The 25596-nt window shown below is 38.8% G+C and overlaps 1 protein-coding gene across 9 annotated transcripts in view; it reads left to right on the top strand.

Moving 5' to 3' along the window:
• The first annotated feature begins 2403 nt into the window (after window positions 1–2403).
• Window positions 2404–25596, top strand: part of LRRC8B (leucine rich repeat containing 8 VRAC subunit B) — a 40142-nt gene continuing 16949 nt past the window's right edge. The window contains exons 1-4 of one of the 9 annotated variants that reach the window (XM_081946084.1): window positions 2410–2621; window positions 8531–8602; window positions 11047–11120; window positions 18312–18358. The gene's annotated coding sequence lies outside the window, so the exon portion shown is untranslated. Of the gene's footprint in view, window positions 2649–8530; window positions 8603–11046; window positions 11125–18311; window positions 18359–25596 lie in introns of all 9 variants that reach the window. The other 8 variants (XM_081946086.1, XM_081946087.1, XM_081946082.1 and 5 more) reach the window with 8 other exon arrangements.

The raw sequence follows: 25596 nt of genomic DNA, 5'->3' as shown, positions 1-25596 counted from the left end.
TTTAGGAATTTATATTACAACTTCAAATGGGAAATTATATAGGTACAATTATGAACCATTATGGCATAAAATACAGATAGAAATGAATAAATGGAAAAAACTACAATTGTCTTTGTTGGGACGGATAGCAGCAGTTAAAATGAATGTTTTGCCTAGGTTTCTATTCTTCTTTCAAATGATACCAATACTTTAAAAAGACGCAAATTTGGAAGAATGGCAGAAAGGTATTAGCAACTTTGTTTGGGCAAGGAAGAAACCGAGAATAAAACTTAAAATAATGCAAGATATACGCGAAAGAGGAGGCTTAAAAATGCCCAACTTAAAATTATACTATGAAGCAGTAGTTTTAACAACAATTAGCGATTGGATTAACCTAACAGAGGATAGAATATTGAATATTGAGGGTTATGATCTGATATATGGTTGGCATGCTTATCTAATATATGACAAGAAGGTGGATAAGATTTTTAAAAGTCATATTTTAAGGGATGCTTTATTGCGTGTCTGGAAAAAATATCAATATAGGTTAAATGATAAGATACCTATGTGGGGGGTGCCCAGACACGCTATAGAGAACATAAGTATAGAACAAAACAAGATGTAATTACATATGCAGAACTTCTTAGTATGGATAGAGGTGTACCACAGTTAAAATCCTTGAATGTACTGAGAGGAAAGGATAACTCAAACCTGGTTTCAGTGCGGACAGTTGCAGCCTAGATGGAAAAAGGACCAGAAAACTGGTATAATCCAAAATGAGGATAATTTGATAAAACAAATTAGGGACCAGGGTCAAATGCATATAAAAAGGTTGTATAATGTATTGATAGAAATAGACTCAGAAACAGAATTAGTTAAAGATTGTATGATAAAATGGGCACAAAATTTTGAAGAACCAATAATGATGGAAACATGGGAAGAGATTTGGGTAAGAAATGTAAAATTTACACAAGCTCAGAACTTGAGAGAGAATTTTTACAAGATGCTGTACAGATGGCATTTAGATCCAAAAAAGCTAGCCTGTATGTATCCGAATCTACAATCTAAATGTTGGAGATGTGACTGTGTTAATGCCACATATTACCATATTTGGTGGACTTGTAAAAAAGTTAAAGCATTTTGGATAAAAATATGGTGGGTTATTCAAAATATTTTGAAAAAGAGGAATAAAGTTTACACCCCAATTGTTTTTGTTAGGTATAGTTTCAGATTGTACTGTTATAGAGACTAATTTGATTTTGAACCTAACAACGGCAGCAAGATTGTTGGTGGCGCAGTATTGGAAGAAGGAAGAGTTGCCCACTATCCAAAAATGGATGTTAAAGGTAGTAAACTTAGCAGAGATGGCCAAAATCTCAGCGTATCTGAAGGACCATTCAGATGAGAAGTACAAGCTGGACTGGAGAAGATGGATTGACTATATTCAAAACAAATACCGGACTAAAAAATTTCAGTTAGCTTATGAATGAAGGCATAAGGAATGCTACAACTTATTTAAAGCTAGTTTAATAAAGGGGGAGTTAAAGCACAAGAATAGTAACATGTTAAAATTAGTTAGCATATGTTAGCGTATGGTTGTTAAATGTTTATACCCTGTATTCTGCTCTGGGAGGTGGGGGGGGAGGGAAAGGGGGGTAATAATTGTAAAATTATTACAAAAATTTAATTAAAAAAGAGTTACTCCCAGCTCCTTTATTCATAAAGACCCATCAGCTCTGAATAATAATAAGCAGTAACACAAGCACTTGCCATCCCACTGAAGAAGCTCAATTATGCTTTTGAAAGTCACATTGCCGTAGACACTTTGGAGTAGGCCTCTTGCAAGCATTCAGGAGGGGAATAAAGGAAACGCACATCCAATGCTTTTATTTAAGACAACTTAAAATTTAGGGGAGTGACATCAAAGGAAGGCCAGGTACCTAAATACAGGACGCGCCTGCTTGGGAGAAAAAGCCCCCAGTGTGCTCAGTGAAGCTTATTGCATCTTTCTAAAGCAACAACAACAACAAAAGAACTGACAAGGTCATGTCAGGACACTTGAAGCGCGTTCGAGCTCCGCCCGCCTTTGCGAAGCCGAAACGGGGACGGCAGCCGCAGCCGCCTCCGTTCTGAGGCGAAGAAAAAAGCCAACACTCCCTTTTGTTTTCTCCCTTCGGTCCCGCCCCTTTTATTATTCGCTCCCCTTTCCCCCCTCCCCCCTCCCTCCTCCCTCCCCCGCCTCCGCGGGTTCTGCCTCGCGCTTCCCTTTGCGCCCAGTCAGCGGTTCCCCCAGCGAGAATCCCATTGGCGGACGGCAGCCGGTGACGTGACAAAGGAATAGGGCGGAGTCTGAGCCGCCGAGCCTCTGGTCGAAGCCGGCTCTTAAGCCCCGCCCCTTTTAAATTTATTTCCCCCCCCCCTCTTTGGCGGCTCGCTTTCCTTTCGCCTTTCCGCGGCCGTGGGAGAGCGTCGTGGAGGAGCCGGGCGGCCCAAGCGTGCGTGCGCGCCCGGTGGCAGGCTTGTCCGGGTGTCGCAAGGCGGCGGTTAGAATCGACGGTAAGCGAGACTGGAAGTCGGGCAGTGGAAGAGAAGGCGCCGGACCTGGGATGGCTCACCTGACGTTTGCGGCGTGACGATTAAAGGTTGAGTTTCCGCCCTTTCTCTCTTAGGTGGGGAGCTTAGTGCAAGTTCCTGACATTTGTTCTTTCTGCAGGGATCTTCCACCCTTGTGGGAGGAGGTGGTGGAGAAATTGACTACCTCTCCTCCTTGCAAGTCTTTCTCAATCCCCAATGAGTGTTTTTCTTCTTCTTCTTCCCCGTGCTTTATTAAGCTGTCAAACCGGGTCCTTACTGGCGTCTAAAACTTAGGAATCTGGGCATGGGTTAAGTGCCTTTCCCTTTCCAGCGAATCCCAAAGGTGCTTTTTCAAGAGGTAACTGGATTTCTTTTTTCTGGAGAAAAACTGGACTTGTTTTTCTTTGGCTTCTTCAAAGCTTCGTGGATGAGAAGCGAAACGTCTTCAAAGAAAAACCAGAAAGTCCAGTTGCCTCTGGAAAAAACACCTTTGGGACAACATGACCTGGATAACAGAGAATCTCCATAGACTTTCCAGCGAATGGAGATGGTTTACTTTTAATGGCTTGCCTGTCGCAACTTCTGGTGAATTGTTAAAGGCTACTTTAGTATGATCTAGTGGTTAAAGCACCAAGCTTAGGAAACGGGAGCCTGTGTGTTCTAGTCCCCCTTTTAGGCATAATGAAAGCCGGCTGGGTGACTTTGAGACTCTCAGCCCAGCTCCTCTCCCAGGGTGGTTGTGGGGAAACTAGAAGGAGGAAGGAATAATTAGCTATAGTCGCTGTCTTGGATTATTTTAAAAATAATAAAGGGTGGGATACAAATACAGCATTAAGACACCTGGCGTAGATTGCTTCAGCTCTGATAAGTGTGGACTGTAGGCTGAAAAGGGGGTGGCTTTTTTTTAAAAGGGGGGGGGATTGGCTTTCATGAAAAGACTTTCTCCTTTACTGATACGTTAATTCATTACTGATAATGAAAAGTTCTGCTTTTCTGGTTCTGAAGTAGCTGAGACCAGTTACTGCTAACAGAGATCAGAGGGAAGCACTTATCAGAGTTATTTGTTACCGACAGAAGCATGAGGCCATGCTGTGAAGACAGCCATTTCTTACAATAGCAGAAGCAGCTGTCTTGGCCTAAGAATGTTTGTTTCTAAAACATACCAAATATATATAAACATGCTTCGCTCACAATTTGGAGTGTTTTTTTTTATTTTAGACAAAGTCCTTACTGATCACAGGCACTGTGGAAGAGCCCTGTATATAGCAACTCAAAATCAAGTGGAGCCCGCTAGCACCTTTTCAGACTAAATATATATATACCTTAAAAAGGCGCAAGCTTTTGTGAACTGTTCAAACTTGTCAGTTGGAAAAGGTGCCCGTAGATTCCTGATCGTTGAAAGATGACAAGCTAAATCTTATTTTTTACTGACTGGATTAATTTATTTTGAATGGGACATTCCCTGCTAATATGCTATGATCAAAATTTCTGTAATATCTAATACTTCGAGCTGGCCATGTTGTCTTAACTGGGTTCACACAAAAGTTTGTCTCTGGTTATTATAGCAGATATAGTTATTATGATTTTCTGAGTCATAATTGACTTAAAAACTGTAAACTGTAAAATATTTATTAAATGCATATGGTTGCCTGACACAGTGACTGTGAGGCATACAATAATAAAGATTTTGTAAGAAAATAACAGCAATATTTGATTGCTAGATTTTAATATAATTAATATTAATATATACATTATATTAATATAATTTATTAGATTTACATTCTATTATTCATAAGCTCAAGGTGACATACATAGGATTCCCTTCTTTCTCCCAACAACCCTGCGAAGGGGTTGGCCAGAGAGAGGGTGATTGTCCAAAAGCCACATAGTTAATTAACTCTGTAATTAAGATTTTTGTTAACACATTGTTTGATTACCTCTTTTCTATCTTTTTAAGAAATAAGCTATCAGGAGTCCTTTACAGCAGGAATCCTATTATAAAAATTATCTATTTTCTGGTTCCAAGGAACAAAGCCACTTATGTAAATATTTATCTATTGAAGGAATAATAATAAATAGCCATACTTTAAATTGGAAGCTTTGTTCATTTTTTACTTCTCTAGTAAATCCAAGATATGGCTAAATAAATTGCTAGATTAAAAATCCTTCAAATAAGATTAAAAATCCTAGTCCAAATCTTAATTAGGTGAACTTGATATTTAAATGCATTCTATCTGAGTTTTAACTGCTTCTTGGTAATTAGAGAACTGATACAAAGTGAACAATTTGCACTTCATTGCAGTAAAGATTATTCCACCTAAAATCTATTCCTGGCAATTTATGACTGAAACATCTAACGCCAATCAATTCTTTCAATATAAAACAGACAATAGTTTTATCAAAATTCTCAAAAATGCTTTGAAAATTATTTTACTCTCTGGAGAATTAAGCAGCATTCCAAAGCATTTTTGATTCACTGTCCATTAGAATCAAAGACTACTCCATCCTAAATTGTATGTAATAAAAAGAAATAGAAAAAATGTGTCTATTCCATTTTTCTGTAATTGCTATTCTGCATGGGATCAGGGATTAATTCTCCAGTAATGTTTACCTACTCTATCACCTTCTTTAAATTCCTACATCCATATATTTTTATTTTAATAGGCTTTAGAATAAGAGAAATATTATCTATGCCTTTTATTGTCAACCCTATTTGATTTTATGCACTTGTGTTTGTTATGGTCATGAGGCCCAAAAGAGCAGTATGGCTGCATCTGGTCGTTGTCACCCATTTAGCACTGCCCAGGGAGTACCTGTAGATTGAGGAATACGGATACAGGTGACTGTTGCCCCCTTATTAAACTTATTGTGCAAGATTGCCCACAACGTGCGTTCTCTTGATCCCTAGAAGATATGCATGAAACAACACCAGAAGCGATCATTTTGATAGCTGAACTGGACATCTAGTTATGAGACCACTACCATACCCTAATAGAAGTTTTACTTATAATTATGTGATCTCTGTACATGTTTGTTTCTCTTCTGTCCTGTTCTCATCAAAGGCTAAATAATAATAAATAATAATTGTCAGCCCTGATGCTTTGAATACTCAATTCCAACATAAACACTTTTACCATTTGTGTATATAGTGGTTCAGAACCTGTAAATCAGGCATATTTGATATGAAAAATTCACAAGTCAGCTACTGGGTAAGAAAGAACATTGCTAAGAAAAAGGGTAGCCTGTTAGCTTGGCATAATGTGGCATTTACTGCTTATTTGGAAAGAAGTGTTCCCAGAAGAAAGCTAACTGGTGATTAGAGTGGAATTTATAGACACTAAAAGCCACAGTGCCATCTGAGTAAAATGTCTTTCCTAGGTGACAATTGCAAATACATCTATCTTCCACCCATGCCAAGCATTTTATTATTCTTGACATGCTTTTTCATTTAGTTGAATTCCAACAATATCTAACCACATCTTCTGACGTGCCTTTCAGATCTGTCTGAAGAAGATAATAAAAGGGAATAAAGCTGGCCTGATAATTTTGTATTTAAGTAAAAGCACTAGGACATGATTACAAGCAGTCTTTGAGTTACTACTACAATTGAGCTCAAAATTTCTGTTCCTAAGTGAGACATTTGTTATGTGAATTTTGCCCCACTTTACAACCTTTCTTGTCACATTTGTTAAGTGGATCACTGCTAAGTTGTTAAGTTAGTAACAATTGGCTCCTAAGTGAATCTGGCTTCCCCACTGGCTTTCCTTGTCAGAAGGTTGCAAAAGGTGATTAAGTGACCCGGGTCACTATAACCATCATAAATATGAGTCAGTTGCCAAGCATCTGAATTTTAATCATGTAATCATGGGGATGCTGCAACGTTCATATGTGTAAAAAACAATTATAAGTAGCTTTTTTTCCAATGCCGTTGTAACTTCGAACGGTCACTAAATGAGCTATTGTAAGTTGAGGACTATCTATTATGATCATAACTTCTAGTTGGCTAATTGTTGAGTGTAGGAGCATGGCTCTTCTTTGAACCTGAAACTTCTACATAGATAGATCCTTGTTTTGTTTTTGCTGACATCAAACTTATTGGGTCTTTAATTTATCAAATAAATATATGCATATATACTTGCATATGATTCTACTCAAGACACCAAGAATTATTTGCAATATAACTATGATTACATAAAAGTATCAGAAAACATTTCTAAAAAAAATCTGGGCTAAAAAACTTTAAAGACAAAGCTGAATGTTGCTGCATATTAAAAATTATAGATGTAACATTGAGATAACATTTCAATATTTTGCTACGACAATAGAATAGGTCCTGCTTCTTGTGCTTAATGGAATTATATGATATGTCAGCAAAGACTTTGAAGCTGGTTTTTATTTAACTGCCTTTAGCTTCCTTTTGCTGTTGATAATGGAAAAGTACGTTTGAACCTATTTTGATGATCATTCTTAGGGTAAGAAATAGGCAGATGGACTCTACTTGAGTTCTTCCTATTTTATTATTTGTAGTAATGCAAGTGTTGTAAATGTCAATGGCCTTTCTTCTGTCAGATCAATACTATTTCTCTGCTCTGTTCATAAAATATGCTTCTGTGACATATCAGTCCAGTTTTTGTTGCATGTAATTCTAAACACTAATATTATTACGATGTAGATAGATTATAAAGTGAACATGTTGTTTTTTATACATGAAAAAAGTAATTTATAATACATAGTCAAGCTGAAACTGACCAAGAAAGCTGAATAAAATCTAAATTAAATGGACAGATTTGGGAACCTTTTAACTAGTGACTGGACTGATAGAATGACAATGAATCAAGTAGAAAAAATAATTATATTTTTGATTGAACCTACTGTGTTTCCTGCTTTTTTCATAAGCATTCAGGAAGGTTAAGAATATGCTTGAAAATGCTTTCATCCTGAAATGCTTAAACTAGCTAAGGTAATGTTAAAAAGTGAAAATTTTTCTGGAATAAATATTAGCATAAAACTGTTATAATACCTGTGTAGAAAAGCAGAATTAACATTATAGAGTTGCTACATATGGCTTTGTGCCTCTTTTTATCATGAACAACTTCCTTTAATCATAGTCAGTCTTTTAGCTAAGCTTTTCTGTAAGTTGTTTTATGAACTATTTAGTGTAGTGCTCCCTAATATTCAACTTTTAACCAGAGGGATTTTTTAAAAAATGTCTCAATTAGAATTGAGTTAGTATAACAGTGGCAGTTTATAAGATTAGCAAATAAATCCCTAACATGCATAATCAGTGGTGAAATGTAAATTTTTTTGCCACCGGTTTTGTGGGCATGTCTTGGGGGGGTGTCATGTGACTTGGTGGGCGTGACCAAGTTTTTAAAAAATTTAAAGCATTTTTTACTGCCTATTCACCCAAACCAGTAGTAAAAAATGGTTTAAGAAGTGAAAAAAAAGGTTCAGCTGTGCCGTGCAATCATGGGAACCTTCCCCCCCCCCACTTTTTAAAGCACTTTTTACTACCGGTTTGCAGAACCTATGAGAATCATCTCTATCGGTTCCCACGAACTGGTGCAAACCAGTAGCATTTCACCCCTGTGCATAATATTCTGAAATATATGGATATACATGGGCGGAGAGTAGGAACTGAGAATGACTCTTTGTAGTTTAGTAGTGATATTAATATATAATAACTAGGAGGAGAGTCAAAGTAAAATCTGTATATTACTAAAACTCTTGCTCCTATAACCTTTAATTGGATGAAATAGTGCATCTTAGGACAATAATTTTTGAGCCACGGTATTTTACATAGGCTAACTTTCAGAATGTGCCCAAAATCTGGAATCCATGACTCCTGTGGAATTGAAATTCAGTAAATTTTATAAAAGATTTTATGACATAAAATTATCTTAAAATAGTTTATGACATAATACTAAATATCATAAAACATTTTCCTGAGCTGCTGATTGTATGGATTGCTTTCCAGGCAGATACATCTCTGAATGCATCCCAACTGTTCTAGTGAAGAAGTACATTAGACATTTTGCAATTATTGAAGGTAAGGAAATATCTCTACAGGCATGACCCAACAGGTTACAGGTTGTCTAGTAATACAATAAAAGTTGCTAGATTTAGTTAAGAGCCAAACCCTTTTTTTTTACAATCTCCAGTTGTCAGGACAGAGAAGATCAACAATTCCATACATAGCACTAAGCACAATTTTACCCAAAGCATTAAAGTTCTAACCAAGATACGCCAGCAAACCTGGAGAATGACACAGTGCCCATTCTATGATGCAATACAATAGCAAGGAAACTTGCTAGAGTGTGCTAACAATCTTATAATATTATTAATTTCACATATTAACAAAATAATGTTTAGGGTCATCAAAAAGAGATGCCTGACCTTCACACTGGCTTTAGAAAAGACCCACAAACAGTAATCATTATTCCTGATACATGCTGGATAATTGAGAAATGCAAAGGAACCAAATCCAAATTAGTATGTGCTTCATTGATTATTAAAAGGCTTTTAATTGTCTTGTTCACCTCAAGCTTTTGGAATGTGCTTAGCAAAATGGGAAATCCTAGAACATCTCATTGTCCTTATACAAAGCTATATACTGATCAGGAAGCCACACAGTACAACGCAGTGAAACCGATAGGCAGAGTAATGGAACAAGGCTGTCTCCTCTGTTCTTATTTATTCAACCCATATGCAGAATATAAATTAGGCTAAACTAGATTGAAAGAACTTGAGTGTAGTTTTGAAGTGGTAGATAGATTCTTGATACATCAAACCCTCAACAATAATGAAACAAGCAGTTAAGAAACATGCCACATAATTAGCACTTGTTTTTGTAATCATGAAGGCCTTGGCAAGGATATTTATATGCCTTGGTGTAATCTATCCGTACACGTATCAGAATAGCGTAGGCAATGGTATTCCATGTGATACTTTATGGAAATGAAATTAGAAGGTTGAAGAAGCCAGATAGAGTGTTGAGTTTGGGTATTGGAAAAGACTCTCAAGAATGCATGGAGAGCCAAGAAAACCAACAGATAATTACACAACTCAAGCCAGAGTTTTCATTGAGGCACAAATGATCAGACTCAAATGATTATACTTCAGACACATTATGCAATGACCTAGCTCTCTGGAGAAGGCTCTGATGCTGGAAAGGGTGGAAGGAAAGAGAAAAGGAAGACCAGCTAGCAAGGTGGATGGACTCAGTTACTGTGGTGATGGGTACACCACTGGAAAACCTGAATGTTAGGGATAGGTCATCATGGGAAAATAGCTATGTGGTCGCCAAGAGTTGACACTGACTTGATGGCACATATTAACATAATCAAGAACCTATTATTCAACTGAATAGGAAGTGGAGGAAATATAAATATCGGAGAATCCTATGGCCAGCATAACATTTCTCCATACTAATTACGGTATAACAATAAATTTATTTTCATGCTCATCAAACATTCCTTTCTTAGCAAATGTTATTTTGTTTAACGGTCTGTCAGCAAAACTAAGCATGGCAAAGAAAGAGTGATCATGCAATATGTTTGAAAAATATGAAATATTGAACTGAAACAAATATGTGCTGTTGTCTTTTTATAAGATAAACTTTTAAGAAAAAAAATAGTGTATGTAGCTGAAGTTTGAAATGTGTTTAACTTCATACAAATTGTCAAGCTGTATTTATAATCAACAACACAAATCTCTAAATCAGGGGTGTCAAACTCAAGGCCCACAGGCCACATCCAGCCTATGATGTGGTCAGATCCGGCCCACAGGGCTGTGCTGGTCTACCCAATGTAAAAAGGAAAAATCGGGCCAGCATAGCTTTGGCCCGGTCTACCCAGTGCGAAGAGGAAACATGCCAGCAGTTTGGGGAGTGGCATCAAGATGGCCACGTCCACCCATTTGGCCATGCCCACCCAGCCCACTGAGGTCAACCACAGCCCTGATGTGGCCCTCAATGAAATTGAGTTTGACACCACTGCTCTAAGTCAAGCTAAGTAAGAACAGAAATGCAATTAAAATACAGAAGGTTGGAAAAGATAACTATTTTTTTTTATATTCCTAGCAATGCTTACAATTTCCTTGATGGATTTTAATTTTTCCTTGATGCATTTCCTTGATGAATTATAGTTAAGTCAAGAAACATAGTATATCTAGACACTATGCTATTTCATTTCTATATACTGTATTAAACTATAGTGACATTTCAACCAGTCCATGTTACTAAAGCATCCATTTAAATCCAATCTGGTACTATTTACCTGGATTCTGATTGCAGGTGGACATTAATGCTTTCTCATTTATAATACCCTTTAAGTCTGATGATTAAAGAAACAAATCTGTAATCTGTCCAATAAAGAACATAATCTAATACAACTACAGGTAGTTGTTGCTTATAAACTGCTTCATTTAATGACCATTTGAAGTTACAACAGTGTAAAACCGCACAACCTATTCTTACATTTATGTCCTTCGCAGCATCCTGTAGTCACATGATCGCCATTTGTGTCTTTCTCAAACAGCTTCTGACAATCAAGGTTAATGAAGAAGATGTAGGTAAAATTTAAACTTGTGGTCATGTCTTGCTTAATTACGGGGATGATTCGTTTACTGACCAAATGGGAAGTGACATTGTTAGCCCATTGTGGTCAAATGTTTTTCCACTTAGTGACCCCAGAATTTAGTTGAAATTGCCAATCCCAATTGTGATTTCTAAGCAAGGACTACCTGTAATCAATGTTCCCTCTAATTTTTTTTCGATGTGAGCAGAAAAGTATAGTGTTTGAGCGGCACATTTTCATGCCTGAGCACCCGAATTTTTTTCATAGATGTCACCTAAGACAACAACGAAATCAGTATTATTTGAAACTCAAAAGTTATGTTTCTTCAAGGTACCCGCTTAATTCAAAGTGTTATATAATATCAGTATCACTTAACAACGCTCCTGCTTAGCAATCAAAATGTTGGCTCAGAAACTCTGGCATTTGAAGCACGCAACTCTTAAAGCTGTCAAGTTACAAGACCCTTGCACCCCTAACCCTTTAGGGAAAAAAAACCCCAGGGGTCTTCAAACCTGACAGCTTTAAGATTTGTGGACTTCAACTCCCAGAATTTCTCCTCCAGTCCTGTTGGCTCAGGAACTCTGGCATTTGAAGCATGGAAGTCTTAAAGCTGTCAAGTTACAAGACCCTTCCACCCCTAGAAAAAAAATGCAGAGCTCTTCAAACCTGACAGCTTTAACACTTGTGGACTTCAACTCCCAGAATTCCTCCTCCAGTCATGTTGCGGTGACGTCATCTGCGTGGATCTGCTCCATCTCTGCTTTCTTCATTGTGGGCAGGACTGCTGCTGAAGTTGCCGACGAGTTGCCACCAGAATAACTGCTGCTACCTCCTCCTCCTCCAACAGCACCACCAGATTTGCTCCTGAGCTCAGCGCTGGGTAACCCGTGCCCGCTCCTCCTCCTCCGTGCTTTTGAAGAACCATGAGGCTTTTTTTCCCCCTGCTCCCTCCCCGCCTTCCTACTGTCTCCCGCAGCCTCATGGCTCTTCAAAAGCACGGCGGAGGAGGAGGAGGGGGCAGGCAGGGGTAACCCAGCGCTGAGCTCAGGTGCTCCGATCAGAGGGGAGGCGCCGCTGCCACGCGCGGAGATGCCGGCTGGAGCTTGGCGGCTTCATCTCAGCCGCAGCGCCGGGCGGCAAATCCGGCAGTGCTGCCTGTTAGAGGAGGAGGAGGAGGAGGAGGTGGCAGCAGTTCTTCCGGTGGCGGTGGGGGCTTTGGGGCTTCACAACTAGCCTCAGTCGCCCCGTGCTCCTCAAAGCAAGTCTGGGGAAGTCCTTTGCAGGCGGCCCGTTCTAGCTGCCTGCAAAGGACCTCCTCAGCTTCCAAAGCCTGTGGCAATAGAAATCACTGTGCGGCAGTTGAAAACTGCTGCGCGGTGTTTTCTTGCCACCTGCGCGCTAGCGCAGCCGCACACCTTAGAGGGAACGTAGCCTGTAATCCCTAACTTTGCCCAGTAAAGAGCATAATCTAGCACACCTACAAAAATATACAGATTGTAGAAATAACTTATTTGTCTATTTGTACACAAAGACTAAAAATATATATTTGCCTTGTCAGAAATAATGGAAGCAAATTTATTTCGTGTTTTTACTTTAATAAATTTATACTCCACTTTTAACACATTGCAGTTATTTTCCGGAATTGTAATATATGTGTTTGCAAGACTTGCTTTACTAATGACCAGATGAGCTATTCCTAGAGCTGTGCGCCCACTTGCTTGTGAGGCTGGTACATTTCCTATGTTTAGTACATTCTTCCTTGATCAAGATTGCCCAAATGCCTTTTACATTGATTAACTCGTATATTTTTAATGTCCCAGACTACTAGATAAGAAACTTTCGGTGTAGACAGTTTCGCAGCAAAATTATTTATCATATTATTAATATGGTCCTAGATGGGGCATCTTCTAGTCTACAGTGGATAGCCACAAATACTAGCTCTTAACAGGTAATAAATGGAACTTTCTCATAGTCACATCTAGAGGTAACGTCTTCAGGAATTTTAAAGCTTGTCTCTTTGTGTGTGTTGGAAATATCCATTTTAGAGGACTTTGATATTATGTCCTCAGTACATAACACTCATTTTGAGGCCAAAATACTTCAAAAATATTTCCAAAAGCTCAGAACAGCTACTTTTCATTCAGAATGTATTCTGAATGTATTCAGATCAGTTCTGTTCCAAATATTTTGTAGATCTCAGCTTTAGGTATGTAAATGTATATACTGTAAATGTTTATCCCATCTCTAGAGGTTATTTTTCTCGTTTTCTTTATTTCTTTATTCCTATGAAGAAATTGGCAAACTGGTAATATATTTGTGGAGAAATCTCTGTTCTTTTTATTACTCCAGTTCTTTATTACTTTTGATTATTTATTGCAGTTTCTGGATGAAACCCGCATATGAATAAATGCAATCAGTTTACAGCATTGTATGGTTTATGTTGTTCAATAAGCAGCATTATGTTTCCTTCACTTCTGTTTCTTCATTCCTTGCTACACTTTGGAACTGAAGATTTAAATTTGTTCTCATTCCATATAATTCAATATTTGTCCAGATAAAACTTATTTCACCTCTTGAGGAACCTCAAAAATAGTTGGTGATTTTAATACAAATATAAATATTATATTAAGTATCTCCATTTAGGATGCTTGGGTCATATCTTGTATAAGCAATAAGAACTCATTTCACTTTCAGCACATTGCAGCAAACCACTTACAAAATGCCCCATTTCCTGTTTATCACTGCATTTCATCTGAGGCTTCAGAGAAACAATTATATAATGATGAATCAGAAAATGTAGGTACTGTATAAAGGACTTATGGGTTTGGTCTTGTCAGCCCCAGTAGGTACAATTGCGTAAAAAGCTAAAACTACTTTTCTTGAGATTTCTTGAGATAATAATAGAATCTTGCAAGTCTAATTATGTTGTAACTCCTCCTCATACTTATAGTTCAGTGAATTAGGGAGGTATCTGTCTGAAAACTGCTTCCAGATATCTTTCTGTTGTGGATTTAAAATTTGTCATTTTATCCCTTGTCATCCTGGCAACAGTTCTTGCATGTTTCCATCAACTTTATCTTCTACAAGCCTCCACAGAGGTTAATGACCTAATTGTCCAATTATGATATTATGTGCAGACAGAGACTTAATTCCTCCTGAATAAATAATTCAGACTAATGGGCAGCTATCACGGCTTCACTGTTAATATTTAGTTGAAAGCATGATCGGATATTGAGGATTTGAAGTTTGCACATATAGTCTTAATTTGAAAGGAGAGAGCTGTTGCAACAAATCACTGGCTAATCAGTTAATACAACCCGTGCAACGTCTTTAGTGCATTATATTTATTAGAAGATTAGGGAGCAGAGAAAATCTGCTGGAGGAACTGGTTGGCTTCCAGGAGGACTACTGCACTATTGATCAATGTAGTGCCATTCAATATAGGTAGTCCTCAACTGCTCAAAGTTACACCAGCACTGACCTTATAACCTGTGCCCAGCCACTGCAGTTCCCCTGCAGTCACATGACCAAGATTGGGGAGCTTGGCAGCCCACACTTACTACTATAGGGGCTCCTCCCATCCATTTATGGTCTCTCATCTATGCCCTTTTGGCACCCTGTGCTTTGCCACCCGATCTGACTTTTGCTGTTCCTGCTCTTGTTCCTGATGAGATGTGCCTGGCCTGGCCTGTCTGCTGAGACAGGCTGGAGATGAATTTCTCGCTGTAGAAAAAGGAAAAAAAGGCCCCAGAGCCATGGCACACAAAACATCCCTTTTATGTTACAGACTTATAGGCCATGTCAGAGTGTATTCATGAACTGGAATAGGACATAGCAACAGGTCAGCCAACGGGGGACTGTTTGGTAACTGAAACATAGTATTTGTTGTATAGGGCCATAAGAGACAGTTTGGAGCCCAGGGGTGGCTTAACTGTTCTGTATATAAGCTTGAGGGCAATAGCTTCTCCCTCTTCCATTCTGCCTTCTCCATTTTGTGCTTCCATTTTGTGCTGTGTTTGTACTTGCTATTTCTGTTCTCTACCACGTTGGAAGAACCACTCTTGATATTGTATATATGTCTCATGTGTTGTTATGTATATAAAGAGAAGTTAATGAATCATGCTGAATCAGTTACCTGTGTGTGCTTTCTGGATTTGATTTCTGCAACAAACTCTGACAGACCAGAGCTCCTTTTGGCTTTTTTTTAAGCATAAAGCCCAGCCCCAGCAACCAGGCCGTGTACACCTCATTGGCAGCAGGAGTAAGAAGGCGACAAACGTCATATAGCGCAGTAGAGTGCAGGGCAGTGGTGTTCTCGGAGTGTAGGGTAGCAATGGCAACTACAACTGGCTTGGGGTAACTGACTTCCAAGGTGTAGTAAGAAGTCCCAGAATTGGACAGTTGGGGACTGCTTGCTGCCTTGCATGATAGGGTGCCCCAAAGACGAAAACTGGGGAGAAGATGTGAGGGTGGAGAAGGGTGGAGCCAGTCCCTTCCCTTACTGAGGCTCAGGGATACAAGAGACCAAGCCTGGAATGGTCTTGGATTGGAGTGGTCATAAATTAACGACCCGTGGTTCTTGGTTAATGACAGTTTCCAGAATTGTCATGTGACACCTCACTCTACAACAGCATTGCCTAGCAATGGAAATTCCAGTCCCAATTATGTTGGTTGTAAATTGTGTACTACCTGTATTTAATAGCAAAATGCCTTTCGTCATCCACAGTCTTGTTCAATGTAGACAGTATTTGATTGGGTTAATCAAAGTAAACTCTGGAAGAAGCTGAAAGCTTCTTTGATTGTCAAAAGGCTATTCTTAGGTTGCATTCTTCATGATGCTTAAAGTCAGAGGCAGCTCCCCAGGGTCATTTAACATCTGCGGCATCAACTAAAAATGGAGTTAGGCTTGGTTGAATTTTAGCCCCATTATTATTTAACTTTTCTGTGTTTGACTTGTTAAGTTGCGTAACAAATGTGGACTTTCACCACCCTAAGCTGAGAGATAAATTTGTTTTCACTTTATGTAGCTGAAGCAACTATATTAACTTTGATTCCTGTTGGTCTTAAAAGATTTGTGAAGGCCTTGATAAAATCTTGAGTGGAGGCCAAAATTAAAATTTATTAAAAGACTAAAACTTTTGGCACCAGGGACTGGTTTTGTGGAAGACAGTTTTTCCACAGACCAGGTGAGGGAGATGGTGTCATTTTCGCTCGCTTTCCCGCTATTCACCTCCAGCTGTGCGGCCTGATTCCTAACAGGTCACAGAACGGTACCAGCCCGAGGCCCAGAAGTGAGGATCTGTGGTCTGGGGCACTTTTTAGTTGATTAGCAATGGTATTTTATAAGTTAATAAAAAATGAGGTTGCAGATCAGTGATGGGATTCAAAATTCAGGAACAACTTTTGCTTCATTATAATTTTATTTTGTTTCTTTTAAGACTGACGTTGAAGCAATACCTGGACTCAGTCAATTCGGACATGTCCCTAGTTTATGGCAAAAGAGGCTTTAGATACTTTTTAGTTCAACCTCTATTCTGAACTCTGTCTGCCATAAAAGAGAGGAAGCAAAGTACTGTTCAAAGAAGACAGGTGGCTAGACTTCTGAATACAGGTAGTGCTTGACCAGTGGTGGGATTCAAAAAATTTTCTACCAATTCTGTGGGCGTGGCTTGGTGGGCGTGGCAAGGGGAGGATACTGTAAAATCTCCATTCCCTCCCCACTCCAGGGGAAGGTTACTGCAAAATCTTCATTTCCTCCCAATCAGCTGGGACTCGGGAGGCAGAGAATAGATGGGGGCGGGGCCAGTCAGAGGTGGTATTTACCGATTCTCTGAACTACTCAAAATTTCTGCTACCAGTTCTCCAGAACTGGTCAGAACCTGCTGAATACTATCTCTGTTGCAGATGTTTACTTTTATTTTAGGTGGTTTTTTTCCCCTGAAGTTCATTATTTTTATGAATAACCTAAGCCTAACTCTATACACTCCTTCCTCCTCCTATTTTCTCCACAACAACCACTCTGTGAGGTGAGTTAGGCTAGGAAAGAGTGATTGACCCAAAGCCAATATTTCACACCTAAGTGGGGATCAGAACTCACAATTTTCTGGTTTCTAGTTAAATGTCCTAACCACTAGACTAGACCAAACTGACTTAGTTGTTATAATTATCCTTATATCTGAATCACAGAGATGAAAACACTTTCCTATTGCCAGGCTCATTCTAACACCAAATTTTATGCTAGTCTACACTATGTATCTTGCAAAAATGTTGGGCTGCTACAATAATAATATTTGTAAATAATTTCTTTACTAAAATAGGAATCTTTTGAATGAACAAGAACTAAGCTCTCTTTTGTTGCAGTTTAAACTTTTCAAAATAGAGAAACAACTAAGAATAACGTGGTAATTTTAAAGAATTGAACTTTTGTTATGAATTACAACTCACTTCACTGGAGAGTGATACAAAACTGTGGGCATAAGTTTAGAAATATTTTTTATTTTAAATTGGCAATTTAAAAAAGTTTTTTAAGCAGGTTTTTTTAGATGTTTTACCAACTTAGTAAAACAACAGTGAATCTAAGATGAAATTTTATTGAACAGTAAATATTTAGTAATAAATATTGACTAGTACAGAAAACAGTATATAAAGTATATTCTCTAAAATTTTGAGTTTCAATAGATCTGCTAACAAGTTTATCAATTCTGCTCAGTCACAGAGTACTATACAAAAAAATGGCTCAGCCACTGTCAATAAGAACTAGTTAATAAGATTGGCAGTTTGAAGCAGTAGCTTCATATATCCACTTAGAACAGACTTTTTAAAATTTGTCACAGTGAGCTTGACACTGGTAGAGTGTTTCTATTTCCCTATATCTTGGATACAGCTGGCTGTATGTTGTGAGCTGTATGTGTGATAGAAATGCAGTGGTACTTAATCTACAGTATATTTAAAGTGTTTAAGAATTGAAACAAGAGTTTTGGGGTTTAGCAGAAACAAATGCTGTGATTAAACCATGCCACTAGATGGTGCCTTGGATTACCTTTTTCAGACATGCTGAGATTGGTATTTAAATCTTATTAACCATAATTAGAGAGTTCAGACTACATGACTCTCATAAGCTTTTCTTGTTCTATAATTTTGTATTGTAAATACACAGTAACTCTTTCAACAATGTCTCTGCAGGAACTGTCAAGCTCCAGAAGGAATTATATCTGACTGGCAATTGGCAGGTAAGAACGTGTTAATTAGCTTACCTGGCTTTCTTAACTATTGTTTGCTTAATGGATTAATTTAAATTATATGCCTAGATATAAGCAGAGTTCAAAGTTAAAAATTAAAGTCTTTTCTCTAATCAATGAAGTACATGCTGAATTTTTAACAATATTCATTTGCTTCCTCAATTATAAAGCATGCATCAGCAATGTCTCAGGTTCTTTGGCCTTTTCTAAAGCCAGTTTGAACATCTGCATTTCTGTGTAGGACTTTTTAATATGCATTGCATAATTTTGAGCATTATTTTGCCAGCATGTGAAATTAAGAATCTTGTATGATAGATTGCACATTCTGTTTAAATCTCCTTTCTTTGTTATTGGTATACGGGTTGACCTCTTCCAACTTGTCATTCTCCTGATTTTCTGGCATAGTTTAGTTAGAGTTTTATTTATTCTTCTTTACCAAATATTAATATTTATTCAGATAATTTGTGTAGTGACCAGATTGATGATCTAATTTCAGTTTCTAGTTGTAGAAATATTGTAAGTAGGGGATATCGTCTGTGGAATGCTGACATCACTTCTTGTACAACATTTCAGTACTCTTCCATTTTTGTTTGAATTTTTTTTTGGGGGGGGGGAATATGTTACTGCTTCTCTTTTAGTATACTATTTCAAGATTGGGACATCCTTCAAGGTTCAGAGATATTTTGCAAGACTTCCTTGCTTCTCTATATCTAATTCCATCTTCAATGCCTTTATAGATGTTATTGTGATGCTGATTTTATCTCTTCTAACGTTCTGAAATTTTGTTAAGTTTCTTCCTGAGAACTTTTTTCCACCTTGGCTTTTGTCTCTGTTCACAATATCCACCATCTGTTCTGTAATCCAATTTGCTTTCTTCCCTTTCTTGGTCTTTAGCAGTCTCTTTTCACATCCTTGACAACCTCCGTGATTTCATTTCCGCAGTTCATCTGGTTCCTGATTAAGCGGTTCAGGACTTTAAACTAGTTTTTGTTCTCCTTGAAAATGGTGTATGTGTGCTGTAGAAACTGTGGCAAAGCCAGCTGCTAGGCTTATCTTTGCTATTATTACTGAATTTACTACTAATAAATTATTACTATTTTCCTCCTGCCGACCAGCTGGTCTTCGAGTCCCTGCGGGTCATGTGTGGGGGTGCACACATGTGCTGGGGGGATGTGCAGGGGTTCGGCGCATGCATGGGGCATGCACGCACATTGCATGTTGGGGGTTCGGGTGCAGCGATTCACATGCGCTTTAGGCACTCGGTCCGGAAAAGGTTAGCCATCACTGGCATATACTATACCAGTGATGGCGAACCTTTTTTGGCTCGCGTGCCACAAGTGGGGGGAGCGCAGGGGGGTCGAGTGCGGGCGTGCCGCACCCATAATGCAACATGCGACCCCCCCAGTGCGCATGCGTGTACAACGCGTGACCCCCCCCCATTTTTACATGCTTTTTTCGCCCTCCCCAGGCTCCAGGGGCTTTAAAGGAGCCTGGGGAGGGCGAAAAGAGCCTCCCCCGACCCCCGCGAGGCCCTCCGGAGGGTTGTTTTAAGCGCTCCGAAGGCATCAGGGAAGCCTCGGACGGTCTCTGAAGCCTTCGGAGCGCTTAAAACCACCCTCCGAGCAAACCGGAAGAGACTTCCGGGTTGCTCGGAGGGTGGTTTTAAGCGCTCCGAAGGCATCAGGGAAGCCTCGGACGGTCCCTGAAGCCTTCGGAACGCTTAAAACCACCCTCCGAGCAACCCGGAAGTCTCTTCCGATATGCTCGGAGGGTGGTTTTAAGCGTTCCGAAGGCTTCAGGGACGGTCCCTGAAGCCTCGGGGGGGGGGGACTCTTTTCGCCCTCGCCAGGCTCCTATAAAGCCTCTGGAGCCTGTGGAAGGCGAAAAATAGCTTTTAAAAAGGTGAACTCAGGTGCGCATGCTGGCCAGCTGATAGGGCAGCGCCTTGCGTGCCCTGACAAATGGCTCCGCGTGCCACTTGTGGCACGCGTGCCATAGGTTCGCCATCACTGTACTATACTATATATACCATGTAATTCTATATTTGTAGCGTCAGATTTTTCCCTCTATGTGATAATATCAGCAATTAGATATCCCAAAGGTTTTAATCTAGTCACTTCGTGAACACTATTAGTGCTCCAAAACATCCACAGCGCTTCCTCAGTAGCATCTTGAGGGCCATCCAACCCATATCATAAATCAATTTACGTTGTTTGCCTGCATGGTTTTCGTAGTAGAATGTAGGAGGGGGTTATCATTGCCTTCTCCCACCAAGTTTCAAATCATGTTTATCGTTGTTGTCAGTAAAGCAATCATCTGCCTGCAGCATCTTCCTGTATCACTGCTGCCCAATAAGGGTGCCTACTTGCTTTAGATGGGTAATTTTGCAAAGCTTCTTCTCTGGTGACATTGTACTGCAAACTAGGGCATACAAAGCTTTTGCCAGACCAATTCTCGAATACAGCTCGTCTGCCTGGAATACACACTATATATCAGACATTAATACAATTAATACAATCGAGCAAGTCCAGAGGTATTTCACGAGAAGAGTATTCCATTCCTCTGCTCACAATAGAATACCTTATGCCACCAGGCTTGAAATTTTGGGCTTGGACAACATAGAACTACACCGACTAAGGTCTGACCTAAGTGTAGTACACAAAAGTGTCTGCTACAACATCCTGCCTGTCAATGACTATTTCAGCTTCAACCGCAATAATACACGGGCAAACAATAGATACAAACTCAAGGTAAACCGCTCCAAACATGATTGCAGAAAATACAACTTCAGCAACAGAATGGGCAATGTCTGGAATTCACTATCTGATTCTGTTGTTACATCCTTAAACCCCATAACTTTAACTTTAAACTGTCTAGCGTGGTCCTCACCCCTTTCCTAAGAGGTCTGTAAAGGGGCATGCATAAGCGTACCAGCGTGCCTACTGTCCCTGTCCTATTGTCCCCATTTATTCGTACCCATTTCCTGTGTTCATGTCCATGTTTATACTTATATCTGTTATCTCGTACATGTTTGGCTAAATAAATAAATAAATAGGCTTCACACCTTGGATTAGCCTGCTGTGAGTATATTCCTGGCATTCTTTGTTCATCCCTTCCAGGAACAGATCTTCTGCCACGATGAATACTTGAGAGGGAGTTTCAGGAATACAGACTGTAATAATACTGTATTCAAGCATTTGTATTAATGTTCAACACAAATGTTTCCTCAGGAAAACATTGGAAGTTATTTAAACAATTATAAAACAATACTTCTATAATACAGTGGACCTATTTATCATAGAAAGGATGTGGAATGAATATACGTAACAAAACACCAGCATGATTAAACAAATGTCAAAAAAATAGTGAAGCAAGGATTTTTTTTTTAAAGTGGAAAACTTGATTTGATAAAAACAAGGGAGGAAGTACTTTGGCTAATCAAGCAAAGAAGGAATCTGAAGGGAAACAATGCATTAACACAAATAAAATAATGAAGGGAAATGCTGCAACCTCTACAAAACAACACTACAAAAAGATTCCTGAAAGAGTATAGGGGAGAGATATCAAACTCGTGGCATGCAGGCCAGATGCATCACCTGCAGGCCACGCCCACTCCAGCTCCACGAGGAGAAAAAACATTGCAATACATCAGGTGATGGCAATGTGACACCGCGAGTTTGACACCCGTGGTATAGGGAGTTAAAAGTAATAAGTCAGCCCTTCAAGGTAGCCTAGACAGAGAACTAAAACCATGAGTTCCTTTATTGTAACGTTACAGTAACAGATTCTTGCAAGTCTGAAAGCACCTTCCCCCTGCCTTTACTTTCAAGAAAACTAGAGAAAGTCCCTTCTGAGATGCTTTCCCCATTCCCACGCCTCTTCTGGATTCAGATTTCATTTATTAGGCCATTGTTTACATTGTGAAAAGTTAACCTTTTAGCTTGCCTGGGCTGCAATGAGTGAAGAGTGAAATTGCCTTGGGCCATCTATAAAATATAAATAGTTATTGTATATAAATAACAAGCTTCCTTTATTTTTAAAATATTTTTAATTATAATCTTGATGGGCTGCATTGCTAGCTATCCAGGGCCACATGCAGCTCAATGGCTGCTGGTTGAAGCAACTGAATTAGGCTCTGGCTTTTCCTTCTGTATATATGAATATGTGTTTCCTTCATTTAATAACAATTTTGAGTACTGTATAGCATTCATTAATTCAGCGATATATTTCTATACAAATAATTAGTATTTGAAGTATTTCAGTAAATAATGCAGGAATTTCAGCCAAAAAAATTATAGTTTTTAATTACTAAAAATGTGTTGATGAACAAGTGTTAAATAGCATTTAGGATAATTGATCATTCCTTATCTTATTACCTTTACCTTTACCTTTATTTCGATATTGAATTCCCCACTAAATGTCATATAAAATATTAAACAAATTGTAACAAGGTTTTATTCATTTCTGTGTTAATGTGTTTACAATAAATTTTGTAAAAACCGACAAGTCCAAATATTAGACTAAAATATGTACTCTTTGTATTTACATATTTTGATGTATAAAAGTTACCAGGATTTGATAACTACATTTTGTTGATCTTCAAATAGTAAAAGTCAGCAGTTGACACATTCTGCAATTACATTCAAAGGCTTGTCATCACATACTCTTCTAATCTTGTATGCAGTGAACAGCTCTTGAAGAAATTAAATGTCATCTCAGTTAGTGTGCTTTGTTTTCTGGAAGTTAAGATTACAAATACACTTTCTTCAAGGTTTCCTCTTGAATTAGCCCCTGCTAGGATAGTCATCTGCAAAATCTGTTTTCTGTGACTGACAAGTTAATCATGTTAACCACCTTTTTGCTGTCTAAATTATATCCTGTGAAGCTTAGGCAAGGTCGTGTCAGAATCCATTGTTCTTTCATTATCTACCATAGACGAAACAGCAACATTATTTGTTACTGTGTTTGGCTGCCCCGGTTTTTATTTAAAACTTGTTATCATAAGCTCACAGTATCCTGTTATAATAATATAATTATGAAGCAATTTGGAATCCATGTGTATGCGGCCAGGTAGGTAGGTAGGTAGGGTAGGTAGGGAGAGAGAGAGAGAGAGACATATAAAAATAGATGTAGAGATAATCTTTGACCTTCATACGGTTTCTAAATGGTAGCCTATTGGCTCCAGTTACTGGTACCTATTAGTGAAATTGGCATTAGTGTGAATATTACTAAAGATAAATTTGGGGGAATGGAAAATAACTCAAAAGAGGATTTTCAAAACACATAAAGAAGACCTGTTTTCTATTAAATTGTCTTAGCACTGTTCTGGAAATTTAAGACTTCCATTACTGTGTTAACAAAGAACAAATCTAATTTTGTTGGCTGTATTTCTTATTTCTCTTGCTCCCTGATTATATAGCCTTTTGTGTTTGTGTGTGTGTGTGTGTGTGTGTGTTAGCTCTTTATTACCGTATTTTTGGAGTATAAGACGCACCGGAGTATAAGACGCACCCAGGTTTTGAAGAGGCAATTTTTTTAAAAAAGTAGGTAGGTAGATAGAGGGGTAGTGAGGGAGAGAAAGAGAGAGAAATATATTAGGTAGGTAGGGAGAGAGAGAGAGAGAGAGAGAGAGAGAGAGAGTAGATAGGTAGAGGGATAGAGAGAGAGAGAGAGAGAGAGAGAGAGAGAGAGAGATAAATTCAGTAGATAGGGAGAGAGAGAGTAGGTAGATTGGTAGGTAGAGAGAGAGAGAGAAAAATAGAGAGAAATACAGTAGATAGGTAGGGGGGGGGAGAGAGAGAGTAGGTAGGTAGGTATATAGGTAGATAGAGGAGGGAGAGAGAGAGAGAGAGAGAGAGAAGGTAGGTAGTTAGATGTTTCCAGATGTATTTATCCATGTGCTGGAGAAGGAAATTGCTGATAACCTGTAGCACCTAAAACTTTGTTTCTGCTGGCACAGCACTTGACCAATGTAATTCTCATCAATCCCTCTAACTAAACAGCTTTCTGAAAGGAAAAAAAAGTTTTTGCACTCTGCAAACCTCCCCAAACGAAAACAGGCCAGTTTTTTTTAAAGGCATGAATAGCCTTGGGGCTTGCAGAGTGCTTCTGGGGAGTGGGAGGCACAAACGAGCAAAAAGCCAATTTTTCGTGAAAATGGGCCATTTTTTGTAAAAAAAAATTGCATGCACAGCCTTATGGAGGCTTATAGAGTGCTGCTGGGGGCTGGGGGGGGGCAAAAACAGCCCATTCTTTGCTCATTTCTGCCCTCCCCAGCTCCCTGGAGCTTTCTGAAAGCTTTCATAAGGCTATGCACGGCCATTATGGTGAGGGGGCGGGCCTTCAGGAAGCAAAAAATGCTGTATTTGGTGTATAAGATGCACTCAGATTTTCAGCCTCTTTTTAGAGGAAAAAAGCTGCGTCTTTTACTCCAAAAAATACGGTATGTTATAAAATAGCAGCCTAATGGTAACTTTTCAGGCCATGAAATGGACATATTTCTATGCTTTGTTTTTGCAGATGTAGAAACAGGTATCAGAAATTAATATGTTTCTGTTTTATTTAACCAGATAGGTACTACTCAAAGTGGCAGCATAAAGGCTTAATTAAATTTTCATTTGTAACTTTGAAATACATGTTATTTCTTCAACATGTTTCCTGTGTTTCCATATGTAGTATTCAGGGTGTCCTCCAAATATAAAAAATGAAATTAATAGTAATTTAAATCAAATATCAAACACTACGTAATAAAAGACCAGCTAAAACAAATTTAGTAATGGAATAATTCAGAATCAATCAGTTTAGTATTCTGCAACACAGGAGAAATAGCACTCTAGCTTAACAGCCCTCTGAGAAAGAAGCAAACATGTTAGATTGCCATCCCTCCTTGCTGTGGTTGTGACCCTCAAGTCTGGACTTCCCTCCTCACAGTGGAACGGGACAACTTGGTGCAACCAACTCACCACGGCCAACTTGTTGCGGGACAACTTACAACGGAGCAATTCAACAATTCAGTTTGAATATTTAAAATAATTTTAAAAATATTTTAATTTTTGTCATTCACATTTCATTCCGTCCCTCCTTTTGCATCCTTGCTTTAATGATTCTATTCCACCATTTCTTCGATATTAGTGTAACTCTTGTCCTGCAGCAAGTTGGCCCCAGTGAGTTGGCTGCGTTGAGTTGTCATTGTCGCCCTCACAGAAGCCATTGATTATGGCTGTCTTGGG

This window comes from Natrix helvetica (assembly GCF_964273705.1).
Source record: "Natrix helvetica genome assembly, chromosome: 3".
NCBI classification, from domain to species: Eukaryota; Metazoa; Chordata; class Lepidosauria; order Squamata; family Natricidae; genus Natrix; species Natrix helvetica.
Note: the sequence above shows the minus strand (reverse complement) of the source record. Positions and strands in the feature narration are given on the sequence as shown.